Source organism: Dermochelys coriacea, chromosome 18 (assembly GCF_009764565.3).
Source record: "Dermochelys coriacea isolate rDerCor1 chromosome 18, rDerCor1.pri.v4, whole genome shotgun sequence".
NCBI lineage: Eukaryota > Metazoa > Chordata > Testudines > Dermochelyidae > Dermochelys > Dermochelys coriacea.
In genome coordinates this window covers 20,773,971-20,782,548 of record NC_050085.1, presented here as the reverse complement: position 1 = coordinate 20,782,548, position 8,578 = coordinate 20,773,971, and positions in this window count along the sequence as shown.

Below are 8,578 nucleotides of genomic sequence, written 5' to 3'. Positions count from 1 at the left end.
GTTTTTAATCCCTCCCACCTGGAACACCCAGCTACACTATTAAGGGTTTTATTGAAGTGAAAGCAGGAAAAATTCAGTAGGCTAAAGTGACATCCATAGCGGAGTGTGTGGTGCATAGAGAAAGGCCCCAACCAACCCCTGGGACCCTGAGACTAAATCCAACTAAATTTCTCCTCTGCCACAGATAGAACAAAAACTCTATTTATGAACAAACCTAACTCGGGGTTGTTTGAAATGTGAGACTGATGCTCCGGCACAATCTGTGACTTGAAAAACCCTACACAGACAGAAAGATTCAGATCTGGAGTCTAGTTTTACAGCTCAGGCCCATCTCTGCCTTGCAGTGGCCACCTCCTTCTCCAACCCAGAAGTATCATCTTTGCCACCACTGAATAGGTCTTGAATTTAACTGCCAGTGAATTAAAGTTACCTCCAAAGAAGGCTTTAGCTCCTAGGCCCTCCTTTCACCTCTTAAGTGCGTGAGAGCACGTTTGGCTGGGTTTCTAGGTTATTTATGAAATGTATGAATGAAGCTTCTGAATACGGTTCTCTGCCTCAACCACAGCCAACAATGCAAGGAGATTTTCTGTGGTGAGACAAACTTTGAATATTCATATCAGGAGCAGTTGGGCTGCCTTATGAATTATAGAATTCTGCCAACACACACGCACAAGTTAATTGTGAAATTTTACTCAGATGTAATTGCAACTAGGAACCAGTTTGTTACTTCCCCCGTTGCACGTGTCATTTGCCAGTTACGCTGGCTTTTACTCAGAGTTTAGCTCACTCTCTTCAGCAATACCCAGAGCAGAATAGACACACTTCTTCAGGAGGCTTGCTGAGGCAACAGGTACTTGGGTCTAGGATTCTTCTCTGTGGGGCTCATGAACCAGAAGAGGAAGGGGAGGAACTGGAAGCATTACTTTTGTGCGTGGAGCAGAACAGAACATCTGGTGATGTGTACTGAATTAAGCTGAAGGTGAGACACAACAGAGCCCCTTTCACAGGGTGTCTTTAATCCTGATCCTGTTTCCTGCTGGGTGTTCCCTCTAGCTGCCCCTCTGTTTTCCATGCCCTATTATTTCTCCTACTGCTCTGCACTTCGAGCATCCCCATTGCTCTGTCTCGACTCTCTAGGTTTCTACTACTTCACTGTCCCTCTGTCTCTCACTGTGTGCTGTCACTTCTCTGATTCCTGATGTACCAGCACCTGTGGCCTGCTCCCAGTCGTAAACAGCAGACCCTAATTGCTGGACATGGGTAGTCCCTAGCTGTCCCACTCATTTCAGGGCAAAGCCACGTGGAGTGACACTGCTGCTTCACTTATCTCCATATCTATGGAGGCAGCTGAGTGACTGCTTCTAGTGGATGATCTCACATGGGAGAGTTTTACTGCTCTTTACAGCACACTCAAAGTATTTGTTGCAAACACCTGTGCTATTATGCCATTCTCATGCCTCATTGTCCATTCCATGCCCTAACATTTTAATTTCCCCCTTCACTGATCTCTGGCTTTAATAGTGCTTATGAACCATGTTAGAGTTGTGGAGAAGTATCCAATTTAGGCACAGATTTTTCCATTTCTTCTTTATCCTCGAGATTCTTCACCTTCTCCTTATCTCTTGCTGTCTCTTTATTCTCCACTTGTTTCTTCTCTTGGTCCCTATCTTTATTTGGCGAGTTCTGTATGGTCTTTTCCATGCCCCAGTCTACTATGCAGTTTTTCTGCCATGATCAATCTCCCTTGTAATGAAGTATCCTCTGTTAACTGTAACTAGAGGTGATTGAACTCTACAGAGTTCAGGATTTGGTGAACCTTATAATTTTTTTTTTGAGTTTGCAAAATTAGCTCATTTTTGCAACCCTTTTTTCCAACCATTTAAATCCACAGGACCAGATCCTCTGTTTCGTTAGCAAAAAGTGATGCAGCAAACAGGCAGAGCTGTATGAAAGAGATCTTCTTCTTTACTGAGTAGCTAGTGTTACATGCTGGGTATTCCTGAGCACCTGGTTCTACACTGAACCAGGTTCCTCCTTAAATGTGAGCCTCTTTCTCCAATTCCACTCATACTACACTCAGCTGGTATAAATCAGCATACTGAAGTCATGGAGCTACACCAATTTATGCCAGCTGAGGATCTCGCCCATAATCTTTATTTAGAGCATGACTTCATTGTTTGAAACTGTTTTTCTACCTAAAGGGAAATATGTTTTATGTATTAGAGAAGGAGGAAACTTTATGACCTGCTCACTCTTAGGGTTACCATACGTCCGTATTTTCCCAGACATGTCCGGCTTTTTGGTTCTTAAATCACCGTCCAGGAGGAATTTTTAAATATCTAATAATGTCCGGGATTTTGCCATTATTATTTTTCCCCCAACGAAGAGTTGATCATTCAAGAAAGAGAGTGAAAGTTGATCACTCGAGAGAGTGCCCGCTATTTCCCCCCTAGCTCCCAGCGCTTGTGCCGCAAAACAGCTGTTTCACGTGGCTGGGAGGGAGGAGAGGGAATGTGGCGCACACAGGGGAGGAGGCGGGGCCAGGATTTGGGGAAGGGCAGGGAGGAGGCGGAGTCTTTGGGAAAGGGGTTGGAATGGAGGTGGGGAAGGGGTAGAGTTGGGGGGGCCAGAAGGGCATGATCAAATACATCCCCCCCGCCGTGGGCTGTCCTCTTTTTTGAATGTTCAAATATGGTAACCCTACCCACTCTCCCCACCAAAAATGTATGCAGACAGCAGATTCTGATCTCACCAGCCCCAGTAACCTGATTAAATTGAGCAGTATTGTTCCCACCTAACACTGGTACAACTGAAATAAAAAACAGGCTCAATGTATCTATTCTTTCCATTTGAATCTCTTTTCCCCCATTCTTCACTCCTTTCCCACAGTCTATTCCAAACAATGTGAAAAAAGCAGCTTTCCAACCCAGGATGTTTGAATGACTTTGAAATTAGTCCAATTAAGGTTGACCACCCCCCTTGGGGATTTGCCACAAGGACAATGGTGCTGATGACAGAGTGGGAACAATTCTGATTGGCCTCATGAGCCTCTAGCAGTCTTTCAGAAAAGTCACTTGGCGCACAAACACTCTTCTGGCTTGATCCACCTGAAAGGCTCCCATTGGGCTGTGGATCATCCCCTTTACAGACATCTTAATTTTGTTTTGTTTCAGAGAAATAAAATGAAGCCTCACTGTAAATGTAAAATCTCAAAATCCTCATTGAACATTTTGCTAAAGGCTTGTTCCCTGTGACAACACCCAGCAGTTTGTTTTTTTTCCTGCTGGCTCACAGGTAGTTAATTAGCAAGTCCAGTTTTCATCCGAACCCTGTTTCAAAGATAAAGCCCCATTTGACTGTGCTCCATATTTCCTCCTCAGCGACTGTCAGCCAAATTCCAAGTGAGACCAACATGTCAGATATTGACATACTGTGCCCAAGGAGGGTTTCTATAGCAATGGTAACATTTGGAAACACTCCCCAGCTCCAGACTCCTCCTTCCCTTTCAGGTTTCACTTGAAAGGTGGAAAGAAAGGAAGCCCGCCTGGATGGAACAGCACCATGTTTCCCCAAGAGATGCTGCCTGCATTGTACCGAACACTGCTCACATTCATTATTAATGCTACATTTATATTTCATGCACTTATGCATCTGATTAACGCAAGTTTGTTTATGCATTTAGATCTGATTTGTGGCTCTGGGAGCCAGGGGAGCTTGGGTAGATGGAGGTTGGGGCAGCTTTAGGAGCTGAAGGGAGTCTCAGGGTAGCGCTATAGGATCTACTCTGACTGCTGGAGAAGCTGCTCTAAAGTAGCACTTTGCTATGCTCATAACATACATTTCTCCCCAGTTCCGCCCTCCATGGTGTACGGGGAGGCAGGGCTCTGGCCACACTCCCATACATAGAAAGGTCCTCTCATTTTTACATTGTGCCAATGGGTGGTCATCAAGGATTGAATTTGGGACCTCAAGCACTATAAGAATGGGCCTCTACCACTAAAGGAGTAACTTATTTCCTGGTAGTAGCACTTGACCTGTATCCCGTTCTGGGGTCCAGCCACTAGAGGGGTGTGTAACACATACACTGAATCAGTGGGTTTAATAATTTTATAAATTTGGAGGCCATAACTGGGGCCCATTATGGTCGTCCAGTCTGACCTGCTGCATCTTACAGGGCAGGAGTTTTCACCTGGTTGGCATGAGCAGCCACTATATGGCCCTTGTTTGACACATTGTGAGAAACAGAGTATAGATGAAAAGGAGTAGCGGTGGCACCTTAGAGACTAACAAATTTATTAGAGCATAAGCTTTCGTGAGCTACAGCTCACTTCATCGGATCCTTTTCTTTTCGCGAATACAGACTAACACGGCTGCTACTCTGAAACCTCAGAGTATAGATGGTTACTGAGCACCTAGTGAATATCATGGAGATGCAGCAAGCACAAGGATACAAGCAGTGCCTACGCTAGGCATTCTATTATACATATTATTCATATGGGCAAATCCTGTCCTAATGATGCCGCTTTACATTATATACTTATCTTGTTAATTCTACATGGTAAAAGTAGTTACATTATTTATGTGCAATGACAGCATGACTGGTGTGACTTCAAAGGCCTTGCAGTGGCATGAATTTTTGCAGCAAGGGAATTTCATCCTCTTGTGTACAAATATTTGCAAAACAACCCCAGGATTTTACATTTGTAACCGCTAGTATTCACTTGTGTTCATCTTTCTTTTACATAAGGCTTTTCACTAGAAAACTCATCCAATCAGAGAACAGAAAGAATACCATGTGACCTACCTGACCTATCAAAGCCAACCAACATAGCTTGAATACAGAGTGAGGTGCTCATAATCAATCTAGAGAATTAAGTAAAATTATTCAAATAATTGACAGCAACAAGTACATTTTGTTGTCCTTTGTTCAATCACTCCATTCTCTCATTAAATGTGCTTGTTCATTAAACATGCTTTTGATTTGCTGCCATCTGAAAGTTTGTGCTATTTACTTGTTTCTTCCCAAGATTCCAGGAGAAAGGAGGTTACTGAGATTTGACATTTTGTCACTCCGCAGACAGACAAGGAGCTCTCAAGTGTTTAATTTTTTTTTTTTTTTTTTAAAAACAGGAAACCAGCACTGCACCAGGGTTTGCCTTGTTCTAAAGGTCGGTCCCATAACTGCATGGTTTTTACATGCACAAAGTCTTGTATGTCCTTCTCATTGTTTCCAGAAGTGAACATGAAAAAGGACAGAATTGGCACCATAAACAATTAACTCAGAGTGTAATACTGCAATGTAAGGCCAGTAATCCTCTCTCAGGAACACACATTGTGTCTTTGAATGGACGTTCTATGTGAAGGACAGCTCAGACAAACCAGCATCAGTAATGAGTAACTATCTACCATCACTAATACCAGTACTGGTACTTTTGTTTTCGTCAGTGGGACTCTGCACTCCTCACCTGAATGATGAGCCTCGGAGCTGGGCCCAGTTGTTCCACGAAGCCTATCTCGATTCAGTTGTGAGAGTGGAATATGGAGAAGCACAAGCTTCACTGAATGTGAACATTAGAGCTGGATTTTGTTTTTGTTGAGAAACACCAATCTGGCAGAACCAAAGCTGTTTGAAACAGGGCTGGTTTTGACAAATCTCCAGGCTCAAAATGATGTGTATGTGGGGGGGGTGTAACCGGTCATGACTCACCACTGCGGTGCCTCCTGCTTGCCATCCTGGGAATTAGCTCTCGGCCCTTCTAGTCCGCCTTCAGCTAGTGGCGTCACGCTTGCCCTCAGCTGTCTCCCCTCTTTGGGCCCTCATTGCTCCCCAGACCGCAGTGTCCTCTTCTGGGCATGGTCCTCTGGCTGTGCCCCCACTCCGGTATCTCCCCCCTTCTGGGGGACTGACAGTCCTTCGTCCCACCACTTGCCTCACCAGCCAACTGCAGTACAAGGGCCAGCCCCTCGTCTCAGGGGCAAACTGCAGTCTGTATACCAGCCACTCTCCTCATTGGCAAGGGGGGGGGAAGGTGAACCCCGCTACTTTGGGTCCCAACCCAGGGCCCTGTTCCTGGCAGCTACCTACTGCCCTCCTCCATCCTGCTGCCTATTTTCCCTGGGGCACTTCCCCCATAGCCCTAGCAACCTCTCAGCCCTTGTAGCAAGGCCCCAGCCTGGCAGTGGTCAGCCAGCAGCTCGCCCTCGCCGATCTATCTATCTATGGCACTTTCCTAGGCAGCCAGTCCTCCTCCCTTGCCTTCCAGGGAGAGACCCTCTCTGTTCCGCTGAGCAGCCCTTTATATATGGCCCTCGCTGGCCCTGATTGGCTACTCCAGCAAGCCTTCCCCCTACTGGTGGGCTCAGTAAGCCCTTTCCTGATTAGTGGGTTCTGTGCAGCTGCCCTGGTGCTGATTTTAACCCTCTTCTTCTCCCTCTGCGGGTCAGCTGCCCCACCACAGGGGAGTTTAAAAATTGTCAAAAAGTTTGGTTCTGGGGTTTTTAGAAAATGAAGGACACCTGTCATCCTCATGGCTTCAGCCCCTCCAGCAGCCCTGAAGAAACCTGACAGCCCAGAGGAAACCTGCCTTCTCTCCCAGGTTTGTGCTTCATGGTGCAGTGAGAGGAAGGCTGGTCCTGTGGCAATGGCACTCAGGGAAGCTAGGGTCTATTCCCAGCTCTGCCCCTCGGCCACAACAGTCTCTCAGTTCCTCAGTTGTAAAACGAGGTTGCAATGTTTCCATTCTGCAACCTTTCCTCTGTCTTGTCTCTTTAAATGGTTAGCTGTTTGGAACCGGGGACGTCTTTCCTAGTGTTTGCGCGGTGCCTCTTGTAATGGGGCCACTGGCTGCTACACTAATATAAACCGTGATAATAAAGGGAGCAAATTGATTTTAAGGGATTTGATTATCAACTTTTTAAGGAAGGGACCATGTCTTTCTGTGTGCTCGTCCTAGTCCCAGCACAAGGGACCCTGAGTCTGATTGCAGCCTTTGAGTGCCCCTGAAATAAATAAAGGAGATGGGGGTGACATTGCCACATGGTGTCTCGGGCGGCTGTCCTGGGACACAATGAGTCAGACCTGGGGTGCACACCTGCCTGGCTGCTGACTGCGTCTGTGTTTTGTTGTCATCCTTGCAGCTCTGGGTCTCAGAATGAGGAGCTGCCAATAAGGGGTCACACTTTCAAATACGCAGCCAAGTGCATTCAGCTCCTACCAGGAAAAGAAAAATCTTTCAGAAGAGGGATAATGATGAGGACTGGAATGACCCAGTCCTGAGTGAAACCAGTGGGAGGGGAAATTCTCCCCCTGTGCTAGGATCAGGCACAGTTCTCTATTTGTAGCTATCAAATGCACAATGTCATTTCCAGGGGAGTGAGTTTGTAGGCTCATTCTAGAGAAAGTCAAAGTATCAATCTTTCCTCCAATAAGTGGTCCAAAGCAATGAGACAAATCCCTCTCTCTCCCTGCTGCACTCCTCAGGACAAAATCATGAACCATCATGAATTTACCCCATCTGGAATTTCATTGTTCTCACAGCCAGAAATGGCCTTTCATCTCAAACTAAATGAGAAAGGCAAAGCGATATGCTGCTGAGAAATTGAGTTTATTATAAAGGGTATGTTGATGTGACCCTACTGTGTGCCTATATGATCATGTAATTATCATATCATTTGCTTTACCAAAGTATCTAAGCCACAGGTTTTGCTTAATAACTGCAAATAGATCCCAGATAAGTATAGTTCAGTTTATTCTACTGAGCCTCTGACATTGCTGTCCTTCGCTCTGCTCAGCCAACTAGAGCAAGGAAGAGCAACTGCTGCGATCATTTTTCTATTCCAGCCTCTTCTGGTTTATTTTGTAGGAACAATGCAATGCAATGAAACAAGCAGACAGTGATTTACTTAACCCCATGTTTGGAGGTAGTGAATCTCCCATGGATATTTTTGTCCATCTTTGCCGCCGCCACATGTTTCCTGACAACTGTGTGCCCTGGAGCAGTATCAAAAAGTCTAAATTGCCATTAATTTGCTTTCTGTTTTCCCGTTCCTTGTGCTGTCTTTGAAATATGATACATTTTATCCCTGTGAATCATAGAATCATGATAGTTAGGAGGGAGCCAGAGTGTTTTGTTATTTAATCTAGCCCCTGTCCTCAAGCTTCCTGGGGGTAGATCGGGTTGGGGTGGAAGAGAAGAAGGAAAAGTGTTGTTCTTGGTGGCTTTGGAAGAGCTTTACATGGGCATCATCCTCTATGAATTTTGTTTGTACTTTTAACAACAGAACAGGTCCCAGATTTCAGGATAATCCATTTAGCGATTCAAATGGAGAAATTAATATAATCTGTAGTAGGTCCATTACACAATGAGGGGGAAAAACAATAACAGAAAATGTGGAAATGGCAGAGGTGACTTCCTTGCTTTGGTTTTCACCAAGACGATTGGTGGTGATTCGATGTCTAACATAGTGAATGCCAATGAAAATGAGGTAGGATCAGAAGACGCTAAAATAGGGAAAGAACAAGTTAAAAATTACTTAGACAAGTTAGATGTCTTCTAAGTCACCAAGGCCTGATGAAATG